This window comes from Pempheris klunzingeri, chromosome 4, assembly GCF_042242105.1.
Source record: "Pempheris klunzingeri isolate RE-2024b chromosome 4, fPemKlu1.hap1, whole genome shotgun sequence".
NCBI lineage: Eukaryota > Metazoa > Chordata > Actinopteri > Acropomatiformes > Pempheridae > Pempheris > Pempheris klunzingeri.
In genome coordinates, this window is record NC_092015.1 from 27,273,236 (window position 1) to 27,292,508 (window position 19,273).

At 43.1% G+C, this 19,273-nt stretch overlaps 1 protein-coding gene across 1 annotated transcript in view; it reads left to right on the top strand.

Moving 5' to 3' along the window:
* The window catches only part of pik3cb (phosphatidylinositol-4,5-bisphosphate 3-kinase, catalytic subunit beta), a 47,872-nt gene that overhangs the window by 2,936 nt on the left and 25,663 nt on the right, over nucleotides 1-19,273 (top strand). Inside the window, exon 2 of the mRNA XM_070828874.1 lies at nucleotides 6,901-6,980. The gene's annotated coding sequence lies outside the window, so the exon portion shown is untranslated. The remainder of the gene's footprint in view (nucleotides 1-6,900; nucleotides 6,981-19,273) is intronic.

Below are 19,273 nucleotides of genomic sequence, written 5' to 3' on the forward strand. Positions count from 1 at the left end.
AGGGAGTAGATGTGTGTGTGTGTGTGTGTTTTCGTTGTAATTGTGTGTCACAGTCACAACTGTGCTTTTTCAGCCCCTCAATCTTGACTCAGTCATCTACTACCAGTACTGACCAAGGGAAGGAGACATTCAGTGTTCACTTAAACTAAGTGCAAACTGTACCTCACTGCTGCTTTTTATGAAACTACTACTACATACATAGTAAAGTGTGACTGGCTGTGAGGTGAGAGTGGAATTCACTTCGCTGCACAGCAGGCTGGGACCTGCCAAGGAATGCAGGGAAGACAGCAGGAGAGAGATAGAGGGAGACGTAATGAACAGACGGAGAGAGAAATGCCAGAGAAGGCACATTTACTCTAAAATGTGAATGCAGCGAACCAGCTCAGGGCTCAACAGCATCTTCCTGCTCACTAGTAGCATTGTCATGTTTATTGTGAGACCAGCTCTGGATGAACTTTGAGGAAAACAGCCTCTCTAGTCAAACGGAGACCTCATCTCTCTCACCTCAGTCAGCTCGACATGTAGGAAGTGCAAACCATCTGAACATGAGACTGCTGCAGCCTGTGACACAGACTTATCCTCTGCTCTGGTGTGAAACAGCATTGCTCTTCTGTCAGAAAACAAACCTAAAAGACAAACTATGAATAAGAATGTTGAGAATATTTTTTTAAAAAATCATGGACGATGAGACATCACAGAAGTGTGTTATACAAGGTACAATGTCCAGTTAAAGCAACAGACGCTCAACCAGGCAGGAGTAACATTTGATGTTGTTTAGTTAATTATACACAGACTACCACTGACGTTGGGAAAACAATTACTGAGTCTGCCAAAAATGACGTGCACTTTTCTAACTTTCCTGGGAGTCGAGCACTGATCTGGCATCAGCTGTGGAGCGCATACAGGGCCTGTATGAAAACAAGTGGGCTATGTTTGATTCACATATCTGTGTCATGGTTTACTTATCCCATGGAATTAAAACATAGTAAATCCTGGCTGTTAAAATCAGGCTTCAGTTTAGATTCAGAAGTCAGAGGCTGTTTGTTCTCATGGTCTAGATTTACACATATTACATATCTAATGAAAGGAGCATTGATATCGTATATTGAAGTACCTCTTATAATATTTCAAGTTGCTATCTATAGGTGGGATACTGATTATAATATTGATTTGTCATATGAGGCTACATCCTGGTCATGATAATGGAGCTAAATGTTCTGTCTGGTCCTAAATACGATTCCATTTTTTATACAGTACTGTGCAGAAGTCTTAGAAATGCTGTGAAGTCAGAATTCTTTCAAAAATACAAGATTTAATTGTTTGTTTTTTTTCATCATTTTACAAAATCCAAAGTGAGCGAACAGAAGAAAAATCTAAATCAGATCACTATTTGGTGTGACCACCCTTTGCCTTCAAACAGCATCAGTTCTTCTGGGTACACCTGCACACAGTTTTTGAGGGAACTCAGCAGGCAGGTTGTTCCAAACATGTTGGAGAACTAAAACAGATCTTCTGTGGATGTCGGCTGCCTCAGATCCTTCTGTCTCTTCATGTGATCCCAGACAGACTGGATGATGTTGAGATCAGGGCTCTGTGGGGAGGACTCGTTGTTCTTCTTTACACTGAAGATAGCTCCTAATGACATTGGCTGTATGTGTTTGGGCTTGTTGTCCTGCTGCAGAATACACTTGGGGCCAATCAGACCCCTCCCTGATGGTATTGCATGATGGATAAGTGTCTGCCTGTGTTTCTCAGCATCCTGACCAACTCCATTTGCAGAAATGTAGCCCCAGTCGTTTGCAAGGAACCTCCACCAGCTTCACTGTTGCCTGCAGACACTCATTATTGTTCTGCTCTCCAGCCCTTCAGTGAACAAACTGTCTTCTGCTACAGCCAAACATTTCATCAGTCCAGAGCACCTGCTGCCATTTTTCTGCACCCCAGTTCCTGTGTTTTTGTGCATAGTTGTGTCGCTCTGCCATGTTTCCACGTCAGAGGTTTGGCTTTTTGGCCGCAGTTCTTCCATGAAGACCATTTCTGCTGGTTCTGAGCTAATGACACTGCTGGACGTCTTCTGATTTCGAAGGGAAGTAAACGTAATGTGTCTTTCATCTGCAGACCACTGCGTCTATGGTCCTCAGTGTTGCCCGTTTCTTTGTGCTTCTTCTAAAGAGCTTGAACATCACATGTTGAAACCCGTCTCCCAGTTGTTCCCAGTGTGTTGTTTTTATGTTAAGCTTTACTTATCTGTTCAGATTATTTTTAACATCAAACACAAACTTTGTGATAAAAAAATATGGGTACGTATCGTTTGTTGCGTCCTTGCAGATAAAGCTGCTTGATGCAGTAACCGTAGCGGCCCGAGATGCATAGCTACTGTACTGTCAGGTTATGTAACCACCCTGGGGGGGCTCCAGTCTCCACTCTGTAACCTGAGAGGGCAAAACCTCAGCTTCACATCTCTATGGCAACGCTTTCTCAAAGCGCAGGCCTCTGTCTGCAATTCCTGATTGCTGTGAAAAAAGGATGCTCACATTTGTCTTGAACTGAACTGCATCAAATGATGGGGTGTTGTCATGTGAGGTCATGGCGTCCCAATGGTGTCATTGCATCATTAAGTCCACAAGTCTGGACAGTGTTAAAAGTTTATCTCCTTTAACCTCTCTCTCACTTCTGTTTTCCATTCTTACTGTACAACTATATGACCTATGACTGATCTTGTCTGTGTCTGTGTCTGTGTGTGTGTGTGTGTGTGTGTGTGTGTCCCAGGCTGAGATGGACCTTTGCTCAGTCAGGCAGCAGGAAGGTAACTGATTTACAGCACCCAAGAGGAGCTTTGGAGAATACACACACACAGAGACATTCTCACAGTCCTCCCACCTAAGGGCAGCCTCACAATGGCTCCTAAAAATAAAGACTGAAGCAAGTGGCTAAAAAAAAGGGAGACGGGGAAGAAGTGGGTAAAGGCCACGGGTAGGCACCGACACAGACACCACACAGAGACGCAGAGATTGAAAAACTTCATAAAAACCCCTTTTAGTTTTACTCTGATGGCAGAAACCTGTGTGTGTGTGTTCGTCATGTTTCTCTGTGATGGAGTGTTGTAAACCCCCCCCACTGTGCTAATGAGTGGGTGTGTATTGTTTTTAGAAAGGGGCACACAGCGCTCTTTTGTTTACGGTGAAGCAGTGATGACGCATGGTGAAATGTAATGGCTCTTCAGACCACACTTGGTTTGGGGAGTGAGTGAAATGTGTGCACTGGTGGATTCCTCTTGCATTCCTTTTCACATATTTTGAGCTAATTGTCTGTACTTGACAAACTTACCTTAGATCCATCACAGTGAAAACATTTCACATGTAAATCAGTTTCTCGGCACTGTGTTACATTTAGAAGTTCAAGAAAAGTAATATGGAATTTATTGCAGTTTCATTGTGTCCACCTGCATGTCCATGTTATATTTATGTTTAGGCCCCGGGGCCCTGCAGTCTCCAGACAGGGCCTTCAGAGGATGGTTTACTGTGCACCCCTTTAGGCCCAAAGGTGGTTAGAAAATTAGGGATATTTATGTGGAAGCATGCTGCCCCAGAGGCCGATCCACAGGAGCAATTCAGTGACGAAAAGAAGGCATATTGGCTGACAAGGTGTGTGTGTGTGTCTGTCTGAGAGAGAGAGAGAGAGAGACAGAGAGAGACTTGGCTGCTGATGAAGCCCACAGTCTTCGCATTCTAGCATTCCTGGCATTCCTGTACCATAGGATGGGTGGAGGAGAGGAAGGGTGTGTGAGTGTGATGTGGGGAGTGAGAAAGTCCTATCAAAGTTAGATTCTGTTTTCACAGTGATAAGAGTAAAAACAATTTTGGGGGAGGCTCTGAGAAAACTTGAGTGTGTGTGTGTGTGCACTAGCCTAAATTCTTTTGCATATGAAATCACACTACTTACACGTATCACTTGCAGCTGATGTCACTGTCCACTACCCTGTGCATCGGGCTGGAAACTGTTTTCTCAGTGCTGTTATTCCTCAGAAAGAACGTGAGTTAAGTGAGCGTCCTTTAGCTGCAAAAACAAACTTGGGGGCAGTGGTCACCTGAGGCCACGTAGATGTTACCCTGTAAGTGCAGTTATCACAGATAGCAAAGCTGATAATGAGCAAAACGTAACTGAACTCATTTAACGCTGCTTCAAACTAAACTGGCTACAAGAACTTTTAATTGCACAATAATAGTTTCTTGTGAATAAGAACAGGCTAGAAATGTGTCAACTGTGTGAATGAAGTGCTTTGCATTATCAAATACCCTTAGAAATCCAGTGTTTCCAGAAGTACGGATAATTCCTCCCAGAATGTGTTGGCTCGTGTTAGGCTTCACTGTAATGACTGTGATGGCTCATTAAAGCCTCACGCACCTCTGTAATCACTACTTTTATTTCAGAGTAGAGTAATACATTCGTAGATTCTTTTCATTGGCAGGTTTTATGAGCGCCGTGTGTGGGAAAGCTATCTTTATCATAGTTTAGTGTGGTGTAAGATTTTCACAGATACAAATTGCATTTATGCTTTTGTAGTTTGTAAAACTACAGTTCTTAAGAATGATAAATACATGAATACATTTAAAACTGATTCTGAATCAGAGCCACTTCTAGAAATGTCATCAGAAACAAAAGTCCCCGTCAGTGGTGACGCCTCCAATTTCAGTATTTCTTGAGCTATTTTCATATGTTCTTGTTGGCAATTCAAGTTATTGTCCATTAATGACTAATGAAGGCTTAAAGAGAAGAATACTGTGGCTGGATTTTCTTGGTCCTGAAAAAGGACAAAAGTAATGGTTAAACCCAAATGTCAGGCTTCAGAGAGAACCATGTAAAGATCCGAGGGGAATGTCAGTGAAAGTCTTTACAATCTCTCATTTAAGGCAGATTAATTTCAGCATCAGCCAAAAAACAAAATCAAAAAGACGCTGACGTCAGAGAGAAGTTGTTTTCAGAGAACTGTAGCAGAACTAAGTTTGCGGTTGGCCCCCCAGCAAAAACGTCATCTCAGAAGTACTCTAAAGTGAATGCTCTGTCTGTCTGTCCGTCTCTCTCAGTGTCTCCTTAAAATCACTAAAACACACACACACACACTTGGTGTGGAGCATGTGATGCTTTGATCTGAATCCAGTCAGGGAGTTCCACATCGACCGTCTCTGGCCTCAGATGTTATCATTGCGTTTAACAGCACACTTCCTGGAACTGCTCATCCCTCGTGCGGTTTTACTGTAGCTGTGTGTGGTGACTGCTACACAAAACAATCTTCATAGGAAACCCAGAGTCTCGCCTCTTTCTATGAATTTATCCTCAGCCCTGTTGTGAGGGTATAAATATCACTGTGCCTGCTCGTGAAACATCTGACTCTCTCTCACACACACACTCACCACAGTTGTTTTTGCGAACCTCTCCGTGTCACACCCTGGTAAACAAGATAGAGCATCTGAACCACTGGGAGGAAAAACAGGAAGTTTACTGGCCTCAATCGGACTGTGTGCATTGCGTGTCATCAACGTGTGCTGTACGGCCTCTCTGTGTGTTTTTGCCCACAGTATATTTGTTTACCATATCGCTCAGTTCACATCTTGGTTTCCATAGAAGTGGCTCTTTGAACTGTGGGCAGATGGTACTGATGGCGAGTCAATGGACCGCCCTGGGCACTTTGTCTGCACATACAGAGGTCGCGTCCCTCGCTTCCTGGTGCATCTTTGAGCCACAACGCTTCAGTTTGTGATCTTTCATGTTTGGATTTTTGCTTTACTAGATAACGTGATAGTGACTTTGGAGCAGCTCACTGCACCCTAACCAATGTTTGAATGAGGTGACCACAAGAGAACCCAGTCAAATGAGTCAACAAATGACTCTGTCAGATGCAAATGGAAATGCAAAAGTTTAATTGCATCTTGAAATTCCTTGTTTCATCTCACCACCAGTCCAAAGATATTCAGTTTTCTCTCATATGAGAAAAAACAGTTGAAAAAGATAATTAATACAGATAACATTAAAACAAAGGAAGCACACACACACTTTCTCTGGTTAAACACAAAGTTAACACATTAACATGAACATTCTGCTGGGAGCTCACAGTGGTTTGGCTCCCAGATTTCTTTGAAGAAGACAGGAAATTCCTTTTGCCGCTTCGGCTTTTATCAGTAGGACTTTTATTTTGAGCTCTAAAAGGATTCACCACCACCTTGTAGACGTGACTCAGACTTTCTTGAAGGTGTGATTGATTTTTATATATATATATATATATATATATATATATATATATTTTTTTTTTTTTTTTGCTTCCACTCTCACTAAAAAAATAGCACTTCTTGTCTTGGCTTTTCAACCACTTCAGGCTACAGTTGCATGCAGTGATTTTCCTTAAGAGGTAAAGGTGAATCATACACTGTTGGTTTTCACTCATACTGTCCACAGTATGTTGCTTTGGTGCAGGTCCTTGATGTTTCAGAGCTGCCTGTTTCATGCTGGCTGCCAGATGGATATTCATATGTGGACAATGTGTCTTCTCTGTTTTCTAAAATCATCTCCATAATGACGTTGAGGATGAGGGAAATGATTAGAAAGACTAAGCAGAGGGATTAAGATGGTAAGAAAAGCTGTACTTTCTGTTGTCTTATCTCGAATGACTGGGGGCCTCTGAGTGTGTGGGAGTTTCCATCAGGTGTTTTCAGGATATGGTCTCTCACTTACAGACCAAAACTTGTTATTGCATCTTATTCTGCATCCATTCTCTGTTATGTCTCTGTCTATTAAACATGTTCTTGAACATGTTCCATTCTTTGTACGTAAGGTCTGAACTCACACACTTAAACCAACAGCTTCCCTCTCCTAACGGTCAGTTTGTTTCGTCCTCTCATCCATCAGATGCAGCGTCCCAGTCACCATCCAGACACATCCAGCAAGGAGCAGAGGCCCAGGGAATAAGAGACTTTAGGAAACAGCAGGTAAAACTCCTGTGTGTGTGTGTGTGTTTGCTAACAGAGTTAGTAAAGGTCATGGCAAGGGTTGTGTAGGTTAGGGTGAAGGGGCTTAAGCCTTATGTAAGGAATGGTCATCACAAAGATAGAAGTGTGCGTGTGAGTCTGCTGTATCTTGTAATTATCTTGACCTACTTAACCTGGAACGCTGAGTGTTTGTGTATGTTGGTGTGAAAGGAGGAATGGAGCGTTGACTTGGCTGGAATCTGGGAGAGTAGGCCTCGTCCTGACAGGCGGGGAATGTGTGGACGTCAGCCAGCATGCTTTCCTTTCGTGCCAGAGATCAATGTTGAACCACCTGAGTACGCTCTCACTGCATCGTCTTTCATGGATCATGTCCTCCTAAGTGACTGAATTGCTGTGGTACAAGCGTTTTCTCTTGTACTTCTCTCAGCTCCACTCAAGATTAGAAAGTCTGAAGTTTGTCTTCTGATTTGAGTTGGTGCTGCACCTGATGTTTATTTCCTTGTCACAAGTATTGCACCGTGTGCCATCTTGAACCAGACTCTGGTTTATGTAACAGTGTGTCTTTAGTGCAGTATAGACACTGTAGATTCAGCTCTCTATGTCAGTGCTTCTTTCCCTCACAGTTGTTGCCCAGTGAGCTGATGAACTGGCCCTTTTTTAGAACAGATGTGGTGATTGGATGAATGGCAATGTAAAATTAACCATTTAAGTGCTCAACTGTGGCACTCTCAGCACTACTGACCCAGTTAGATGATGCAGCCTCGGTTGTCACAAGTGGAGTGTGTGAATCTGCTCCTTGTCAATTCACAACAGTTACAGTTAGTTACTCACTCACCACATGCTCTCCAGCCCCTGGACCTTCCAAGCAAACTACAGATGAAACACTCGGTTGATAGAAACATTACCTGCATTAACTTTCGTAACGCTGAAGTCATTTTTTAAGGTTCTCAAATGTGAATATTTGCTGGTTACCTTCCGTCGTCTGTGAAAGCAAACTGAAAACCTTTCAGGTTTTGGATTGTTGGTTGATTGTTTTTAATTCTTTAGAGGTCAACTGACTAATAAAGTATCGACAGATTAATCAGTAGTGAAAATAATAATTAGTCTCAGCCCTAAGGCATACGTTCCAAGGCAAATTTCAGTTTTATTTCCTGCCGCTCTTCCCCATGTGTGCCAACGTAAACACTGCCCTCACTTCCTCCTCCTCTCAGATGCCGTGCTTGTTAAATGCGGTCGTACAGGTGCAGCTTTGACAGCTGTCAGCATAAAAACCACATTTCCTGCCAGTGGCCAATAACCACCAATAATCAGAACAGATGCATCCCACCTGCGCTCTCTGTTTGTATCCCCCCCGTCTTCTACTCCCACTCAAATGTGGAAAAATAGCTTGATCCAATTACTCATGCTATGTTCTGTCTCCAGTGTTTTTTCCCACAAACACTGCTGTATTATCACCATGGTTTAATGGCACTGAGAGCTCATCACAGCGTTTCTCATAAGACGAATGAAAAAGGTCTGCTCTGACTTTTCTTATTTTTAAACCAAAAATAACCTCTTGAGCGTCCGTCGTGCTTTTCATATTAACATCAAGCGATGTGTTGAAACCCTTTGACTCTCACAATCGTAGGAAGCCCTGCCCGCGGGCTCAATCTTAGGAGTGTGTTTTGGTGGCATTATCCTTATGGCACTGACCTCACCACCCGAGATATCGCAGAGGTTGTATATAATTAGACCAGCCTGTGTTTTCCGCTGCACAATAGGACGTGTCCTGCTCCAGTCAACTAATTATAGATGGAGAATAAAGAAAGGTGGTTCACTTGTATGCTACATTATGTTTTCTGTCTGCAGTAACAAGAGGTGTGTTTGTGTGTCTCGCTCTGTAGATAAAGAAGATAATACAATATATTTCGTATTCATTCTGGTGGATAACATTGGTTCGCGTGGCTCAATGGCTAAGCACAGAAGGGCTGTGTGGCAGGGCAGTGTGTGTGTAGAGTGGAGCAGCCAGACAGATGGATGGATGTATAAACTGCAGAGGCAGACGTCAGCGTTTCATCTTAGTGTTCCCAGCAACCCAGTCACCTCTGTAGCAAGATGACAGCCGGAGCCAAGAAATGTCCAGGCCTGTTTGTATGTCCTTCATGCCAATGTGTGGCTCTTTGTTTTTGAGAGAGATAAATGTTGGTTTGGCAAGATGCTGGTAGACCAATACTAAAAAATCAGCAGTGTGTGTGGGAGCCGTCCCCGCAGCATTCACGGCAGCTCTCTGTTATTTTTGTCCATTTCTTTGCAGTCTTTCCACTGTTTGACGATATAATTGGCAGCTGCGGTACTGTGGGGGCTGTGTGACTGTGTGACAAGCCGGGATTTTCTTTAAATCTATTTTCAAACTTCCCACTTTTGTAGAATTGCAATGAGCTTGTGCTTCTGGCAGCGACCTTAAACAACCTTTCAATTAGCTCTGTTGCTCTTCATCTGAACTGGTTTTTCCACTTAGTTCTATTAGACGCATTCGTTGTGGTCGTGAATGATGCTACTGCCTCTATGCAGAGGAGATGGCTGTTCAAAAATATACTTCATTGTTGGGGAAAAAAGCCTAAATTGACAATAATACAGTCTAGCTATCCTAAATCGAGTTGAAATGACTGGGCCACTGGGTTTTTCAAACAATAAATTAAAGACACTGCATGAGGTTAAGGAGTCAGATGCATGCTAGCATCCTGAAAACAACAGCAAGTTAGTTATTGTAACTTTGGCTCGTTTATCAAGACAGCTGCAGTGGTCGCACTTAAGTTCCTTTTTAAAACCACAAGTACTCCAATTTTCATAACTCAGAACTGAACAGAAATGATACACACGCTAGATATGTTCAGTATGACGTCCTGATTTCAATATCTTTGATGTCAAATGTACAAAATGGTACAAATGTAAAGCTCATCACATCTTCTCTGTGAAAACAGAAAGTCTTCTATGATAGTACACTGAATGTCTTTGGATCTGTTGTGTCAGTATGTCTGCTTTGGGTTACTGTGGTGGGCAGTGTTTTGCTATTTTCTGACGTTTTGTGGATTTCTGACATTTTGTGGATGTGGATCAGTGGATTAAAATAAATACATCTGCTGTTATCAGGTTTTTCAGTGTTGGTGATAGTCTGATAATATGGCATTGAACTAAAAGTGAAGAGAGGTTTTATTTACAGTTATTAAGTAGATATCATCATGAGAAAGGTTAATGTTGCTTTCAATAAACAAATATTGACCTGAAGGCAAAAAGAGGAAAAAAAAAACATGTCCACAACATGTTGACTCCCTAATGATAGCTGCTCATTGTTTCCTCTTTGTCAGAGTTTCCAAGGAAGGCTTCCTCTGTCCTTCTCAAAAAAAAAAAAAGAAGCTGTTGTGTCAAAGGGAGCAAAGTCTAATCCTCTCTAGTCACTCTCATAGAGCAGCTGTTAGTACATGATCCACCTCAGTATCCAAACAGGACGAACCATAGCAACCGACCACCTCCAGCCGCCCGTCCAGGGTCACTGAAGCTCAGCCCCAATGCTCCAGTTTTTCAAATAGTCCTTCTCTAGAGGAAAAACCAGGAAGTAGCCGTAAAATAGTATTCAAAAATAGCTCCACTGTTTTTATTTTGATGACATCAGGTGTATTTATGGAAGAGAAGGATTTATTTTTGTAAAGATTTCCAAGAAATCGTCTTTGACTCATCGTCGAGGGCAGACGAGGCAAAGAAGACATTAGTAGCCTGTGTGTGCATGTGCGTTACATTTCTTCATTTCCTGTTTCACAGGATCTGATTGACAATTCAGACTTTGCATATGTGGGTTTTTTTCCCCTTGCAAGGCTTCCTTGTGCCTGTAACATGTGCACAGGAGCTTGCTTTGAATAATGACCCATGTGTGTGGCCTGATTAAGAGTTTGCATAGCCTTTAGCTTTTCAGTAAAGGTATCAAAGATATCAGCTGTTTGGGCGCTCTTTCAGGAAGGCCTGCGTACATTTTCTCTAGTACTGCCTTTCATCAGTAGTGCTAAGACTAAAAACACATTCTATTCACATGAGCCGCTGACTCTTGTGACCGCGTGTGTGTGTGTGTGTGGGTGTATGGAAGCTGCTGAAGGTGTGAGTATGCTGCCTGAAGCTACAGACCCCACACTGCAAAATACAGTAAATCATGAGTGTGTAGTTGCTTATTGTAAGGGGGGGGCAGTGTGTGACCAGCGCCATGTGACCCCATTGCCCCTTCCAGCCTCTGTGTTTTTACTGGAGCTCAGTGTGTTACTGTCGGCGTGGTGTGCGCGCGTGTGTGTGTGTGTGTGTGTGAGAGGGGGGGGTTAATGGGGGCAAGGGCATTACAAGGGCAGTATTTGTGCAGGGCACGGGACTGTCCTCGCTGGCACGCACGTACACATACAAACATGCTCACACACTTGCCAAAAACAGAGGCTTATTGTGGCCACCCAGCCCAGTTGGGTCCACGCACTACAGTCACACATTGTACTGCACTTTGCCTCTCCATTGCTGTCTTTCTCTTATCTCTGTCTCTCATTAGCTATCACAAATAACTGTCTCTGCCTGTTTTCCTTCCTCTCTGTCACTTCCCTCCACACTTTTGTCAACCTTTATTCTTGTTTCACATCATTATCAGCGTTACATCACCTGTGTCTCTCATTTGTATCGCTTGTTCCCCCCTTAAAGGCCGTCAACATCTTTTTTATCTTCTCACCACCCCATCTTCATGACACACTCCCTTTCATCATCTTAAACTGTCCTCCCGTCCCCTCTTTCGTTCTCATCTCTGAGGGAGGTGTGAAAAGTCTGACAGTTGAGTCACGGAGAGAGCTCTCTGTTAGTGTTGCTTATATTGATGTCTGTGTGTCTCCAGTGTGCTTCTCCTCACTTGTCTTGTGTCTGTGAAGTGAATCGGGCTCTGTGGAACGTCACACTTGCACATCTGATTTGCTCCACCACCACCACTCCCTCACAACCCCCCCCCCCCCCACACTACTCCCATACACACTGACAGAGGTGGAAGTTAAGCTAAATTCAACCCCTAATCCATCTTCATTATGCAGACTATCTGCATCACAATTAGAATTCACATCATATCAAACCACTCATGAATGATCAACAATGTGATTAGGACTCCTTAATACCAATCATGGTACTTGAGCCTTGTATTTTGCAATATTTCACTGTTGTGTATTTTTCTCTAGATGTAAGCTAATGGATATTCTTAATAAGAAATGAGGTATGTTGCCATGGTCACTAATGCATCAGTTTTATTGTCTCATATAGTCATTCACCCTCTCTTCACCTTTCTTTTTTATAAAAAACACACTGTTCCACACTCATGGCTGTCCCAATATGATCTCTATCGGCATTGAGGCCGATCTATAATCTATAATTATATCTTTCTTTTACTACAGACATTTCCATTGCATCTCTGACAGTTCAGCATCTGCTAGTTTACTACTTGGCCAGCAGCTCATGCGTACACGTTGTGTGTGCATGTGTTAGGAAGGCAGATGAGCACACGTAGAGGATGCACAGGCGTTTGATGCTGCTTGCCGTTCAGCAAATTGTGTATCACAAGACTGCTTATGTTGTGACACCATCAGTATTTTGTGCAGCAGACCATGGTATTTCTGTGTCCCAAGTTGCCCTCTAATTCCAATCATCACATTGAAGCACATGAAACGCAAAGCTCCCCGAGGCAGATTGTGATTTGTGATTTTTTTTTTTGGCTATATAAACATGGAGCTAATCGTAACCCCCCACCCATGGGTACCTCTGCATGATGATGTATATAAAATGTATGACATAATGGAGATTTGTCAATGAAGCTTTTTTTATTGAGGTAGTGACTCCTTCAGTATTTCTTGCTGTAGTGGGCCATTGCCGGCAATGTTGTAAATCAGCTTTGGATTTACAGGGTATTTGGATCAATTTGATGATTTACCATATCACAATTTATATAATTACTCTGCCATATAAATATACACTCAGTGTCCAGTTTATGAGGTTCACCTAGCTAATATTAATGCAGTCCAATGCAACAGCCTGACAATAAATCCTCCATTCACAGGGGTTATAATGGTCAAACGTTTAGTTTACCTTTACTTATTGCTTTACTGAAATGGGTGGAGTGGGCAGTAGTAGAAACACCTGTCAGTATAACACAGTACCATTCTGTACAACAAACTACATCCTCCACAATGATCATACAGGTGGACAAAAACCTGAACATTACAACCTTCATGAAGGGAGGATTTATTGCAGGACTGCATTCATTATAGCGAGGGAAAACATAACACTGGCAGCTGAGTGAATATACGGCTATCGTGGTATATACACATTTTATCCATGTGACCCAGCCCTGGTGCAAATGACTCTGCAACATGGTGGCTGTTGTTAGCACACACACTGGCGCTCATGCATGTAGAGTGTGTGAGGCAGGTTCAAGCAAACACGCCTATAAGTGGAACTTGTGAGATCATGTTTTCCCACAGATGCCTTATTTGTCCTAGCAGGAATGAGATGAGTGGGATGACTCCTTGACACATCCATGTGCCCATGGAATCAAATTTTGTGCTTAAATATTATGCGCAAGATTCGTTTATGGAGATATGCAGTTGCACCACAGCAGTTACAACAGAATTCATGTGTTGTATAAGATAATGGTTTTTAAGCTCCACGTTTGGGGAAATAAAAGTCTGGACATCACTCATCAGTCAGTTGTATCATTTTAATTCTGCATGTTGGGTGTGTCATGCAAAGACTCAAGTCAACTATCTTGGCGTGTGAAAACTATCTGCTTTTATCTTTAGTCTCATTATCACCGTCAGTTCATGCAAAGTGCACAACTTGCAAACATGCGCGAGTCAGACAGTCCTCTACAGCTGCAGAGCACACACAGGTATACCAGCTGTTTGTTGCTATTAATGAGTATTGTTGGAGGGATTATGCATTGCTTTAACAGCAATCTGTACATCTGGCTCCATTTCTCCTCCTCTCCTGATCCCCCCCACCTCTGTCTGTCCCGCTCCATTCCTCCCCCTCCTCAGATGACGGCAGCATCAGCTGAGTGACCTGGTCCTCCTGACGCAGACGCAGAAATAGATGGCAAGGAGTGCACATTAGACCCCCTAATGCCATTCAAACTTGATGCAGGCACAGTGCAAACTGTCACAATGTATCTGGCAGAGTGACTCAGCATGAGAGCAGGAATACTTTAATGTGTCAGTGCACAGTTGTCACAAGAGGTCGATGTGATCTTCCTCTCTTGCCGATGATGTAACACTAGGAAATGGACTGGACATGATTAGTGTCACAGTGGATTCATGGTCATGTAACAAATGTCGCTTTGATCGCAGGTGAATTGTAACCATCTGAATTGTTGCGTAGGAAGAAGCATCGACTAACTCAGCACAAAATGCCTCAGTAAAAGCATCATACTGTCACACGGGAATCCATTACACGAGGTGCTAAAGCTATAATTGTCATGTCACACTGACACCTTGCAAATAACAACACAACGGTTGGGCTGGCCAGCTGTTTTCAGTCATCCTTCAGATTACTGACATACTAGGAAGATGAGCAGAGGCAAAGAAGGGCGCCTGCCCAGTCAGGACAGCGAACAACATTCCTGAAGGACAAGGAAAGGTAGATGAACATGTAGATGGCAGTGGACACGTTAGGTATTGGAGGTAGGAGAGAACACTTTGGAGATGCATCTTCAATTCCTAAGTCTCTGCTGCCCAGGGTACGTTTCTGTTTGTGTCCACTCACATTTTGTGTTCACTGTGTGTGTAGTCCCACCGCCTCTAACGTGTACCTTGGTTTTAGTCTCACCACATGTTTGGATTTGTAATGAGAGCACTTACAGACAACTTATTCATCAGTAATACACAAATCTGTTGAACTATTCCCTTAATGTACCTTTTAACATGTGTTGATAATGGGTGTGCTGTGGATTCTGTGTACCTCTTACCATTATCGAAAATATACTCTTCAGGAATAAGAAGAACAGGTCATCCTCTGACTCATTCATCATCTTTTTATGAATGACTGCCTGGCAGGGACTTTTGCTCTGGTGGTTGTTTGTCACTTATTTCCTGTCTAGTGTCATTGCTTCCTGTCTGAGAAGCGGGCATGTGCCACTGTGTCACTGGAGGTGGTTAGCATGATGAAGCACTGTTAGCTGCCCGGATGTGGTTGGTTCACACAAAACTCACAAAAATGCATGCACACACACTCCCACTCATTCACTTCATTCACATTTCCTCTCAGAGACGCCATGTATGAAGACAGTTTGTTCGTTACTGGCTGTGAGAATATTTTCAGAGGGGATTTGGTTTCAGAACACTTCCTCATTTCTAATTCTGACCCTAAAGCAGCATCGACGTATGTTTCCCGCAGGAATCGGCACTAAAGATGATGATTTGATTGGTAAACCAGATGAAACCGATCCCTGTGTAGGAGCTAAGGAACTGAAGCAAGAAATAAACGCAGGATGAAGGAAAGGCAGGGAAAGGCATGGATTACATAATGAAGGAAATGTAAAGAAAAAAAGAAGCAGCAGCAGAAAAACACGAGGCAAAAGAAGTACAAAATGAGCAGCTCCACTTCTGAGTACCTAAAGGAGAGTTTCTGTATTTTTAAACCTGGGCCCTATTTTTACATATTTTAGTATTTAAATGGCAAATGGGTACAAAAAGTTATGGAACTGGTCCAGTAGATCACCTCAGCCAGTAGCCATGAAACCTTTGGGATCCTTTGGGCCAACTGCACCTGATCACAGTAGGTCCACTAAAAGAGCTTGTTTGATCCACTGACAGGCTCAGAGTGTTATTCTAAGTGTGTGACAGCATCATGGAAAGGATCCCTACAGAGAGAGACCTGGAAGATCCTTTTGGTTTAACCAGAAATAGTTGTTATGTTGCCTCAGTAATTTTAAATGAGAGATGCAGGTTTACCGCTGCCCTGATCAGACTTTGATTGAGTTATTGTGTAACTTTGATGTTTTAAGGGCTTCGTTCAGATCCAACATAATATTTGTGTAACACTACAAAATTCCAATCAATTAATTATCAATTAATTAAATGAATTATACCTACCAATAATTTTTATTCCAGAATATTCAAAGATAGGTCGGAGTTTTAGAGTCCCCTTAACATAAACATACTTCAGTAACTTTGTACAAACACATATTCACACTGTCCCAGTCACTGGCCCAGCAGCAGTGTGTCACCGTTAAAATGACTGTTACACCTGAATGTGTGTTTACTGTGTATAGCCACCACCTACGTCCACTCCTAAATACAGTAAGTGTTAGTACTGCACAACTGGTGACTCACACACACACACACACAGTGCAGCCATAGTACACAGACACACACCCCAGCTGTCCGCTTATCTAGACAAATACATACTGTTAAGCTTAACAGCTTTTCTGTTAACCTACACACAAACTTATATTCAGTCAGACTTTAACACACTATGTATACTGTGCACGGTCGTACAAGCACTGTTCAGTGGCCTCTGCCACTCTGACAGATCACAGTGCTCTGTCAGGGTTACCTGAAGTAGTCTGTGTGCTGTGTCTTTAGTAATCATAGCTGAAGGGAAAAGGTTCTCCCTTAATGATTGGACCATGTGCTGTCGCTGGGATAGATCTCAGTGTCTGTGGATGAAGACTTTAATCAGAGGAAGCCAGAAGAGGCTGTGTCAGCACGACACAACCGCATCCAGCTTCATAAACACTGTGTATCATTCTGTGCCTTTGTGGCTGAAAGTGAAACAAGATATATGGTGGTGGTACTAAAAAGTAAAGTAACAAAGTAAGTTGAGCTGGATGGAGCCAGCTCCTTTTTTTTTTTTTCCACTGTTGTTTTTTAATTTTGCGTACACACCATCCCACCTACAGCCAAACACACACACACACACACACACACACACACTCTCACTTGCTGAGAGGTGGAAATGCTGACTCAGGAAGTGTCAGTGTTGCCCGCACGTATGTCTCCATACTCATTTACAGTGTTAGTTGTGGGAAGGTGAAGAGGTCTTAGATCCTCTTTGTGAACTTTATTTTTAGCACAGTGTGGAAGAAAATATGTCACAGGACCCTTAATCACCAGGCATGACCTTTTACACACACACACACACACCCACACCCACAGACGCGTGGACACACAATCCATTGTAGAGCGCCTCACAGGCGTCTTAGTGTCAGACAGAGCGAGCTTTAGAAAGAGAGTGCTGAGTAACACCAGTGTTTAAATAACCATAAATGCATCTGGGCATGAAAGCCTTCACAACATCTCACTGTCACTGGGTCTGAGGAGCTACTTCCATTACAAGCAGGGATGTGCTTCGTGTGTGTTACCTGAGGAATGACTTTGTGTCTGGCTTAGTAATTAACAATGAGTTGGAGGTTATGTTGTTCCGTGATCTCGACTGTGTTTGGAAGACGGTGGCATTTTGACAAAAGAAAACCAGTTTGTCTCTCAGGTGTGCTTCCCTCTGATCAACCGACTCTCCTTTGATTTACCGACACACCCCTTTCCCATGTTTGATCAGACATGAAGATGACACTTCTATGTCATCCATGGCAGCTGCATTTTGAGTTGGTGAAAGGAAACGAGTAATAATCAATCTCCTGGCTAAACACAAAATTGTAGTTACGCAATGAATTAGAGTTGGTTTTTGTAACTGTTAACATGGATACAGAATCTGCTTTGGTTTGCATAGAAAACAGGCAAAGCACATGCAAGCAGGATCATATTTCTGCACCTTCAAACACAAATAGTCATGAGAGTGTGCCTGGGGAGCTGCAGACTGGAGGCTCCATAGTGGTACATTGTTCACTTGTGCTAATGTTAGCTAACTGGTCTGATCCCTTCAGGCTCTTCTGTTTGTTGTCACATGAAACTCCCTCTTTCTCCCTGATCTTGCAAACCCACTTGTTCTCCTCTGATCCAGCCGCTGAAACCCGACCTCTCAGCAGAACTCTCTGGCTGTCTGCCACCATATCCTCAATAACCCTGCTCACCTGTGTCTGTACTCTGTGTGTGTGTGTGTGTGTGTGAGATAGAAAGAGAGAGGCTGAGTGTGTTGGCATCACAGCAGAATGAGACACTTTGAGCTGTCTGGTGTGAAAGCATCATACTAGAAGCCCATAATTAATGAGACGTGTGTTTATGTGCAGAGATGTGCGTGTACGTGTTCGTCCATCCCTGTTGTCGGTGCGTCAGACACATGCTAGGTGTCATGTTACTTTTCATGTGTGTGTAACTGTGCACCTTTGTGACGTTACAACCTCTCCATTGTCTGCCCTGTAATTGCTCATTTGAATGGTTTCTTGTGTTGCATATTCTGAAAGTGTGTGTGTCAGTGAGCAAAACATTATCTTGTGTATGTTGTTTCCTACACAAACGTTCCTGGGTAGTATAACGTGTGCTTGTGTCCGTTGGGTTCAACTGATTTTTGTCTGCATCACCCTTTACCACATGCGGTGGCTGCAAAGTCCCTTTAAGAGATGTTCAGACGGCAATCTACCGTTTGAACAGCACACAAAAACACACGCAAGATTGTTTGTTTCCATTTGCATGACTGATAACGTTAAATGGTTGAGATTGTGGCTCCAAATGCACAGCAGATACTGCACCATCCTCAGACACATGGAATAACAACAGCTCGTCTGCTGGTGGCTCAAGCACTTAACTTTGAGGGGAAAGACCATTAGAGGCAATCAGGGCCGTCATTTTTAATGGGTGGATGGAGGCGAAATGGAGATGGACCTGTGGCCTAGTGGAAGAGTTAATGTACTCGGCCACTTGAGGACTCAGTAATGAGAGAAAGGCAGGTGGAAGTGGTGTGACAGTACAGCTGTGGTTGAGGCACGAGCCCAAATGGAAACCAGGCTGCGGGCTGTTTTACACCAGCAGCTGGGAAGCCACTTACTGCAGTGCAATGGAACTCGCTGCATTTATTATGCTTGTGTTTATGTGCCTACATGTGTGCGCTTGCTCTCTGTCGATGAATTGAATGTTACATTACACACTCTGAAGTTTGAGATTTGGCTCTGTATACCCCACAGACAGAAAAATCTTTCTCAGCTAGTAATTCTGGACATGTAGAGAGGATTTGTGGCAGGCCAACCTCCCCCCTTACCCTCTTACGTGATTATTACCCAGGCAGCAGCCACTCTGTTTTTGTGGGTGTTTTAAGAGACAGCATGAAGAGCACATATGCTTTTACATGCACTTTTATGCACGCAGTATCCA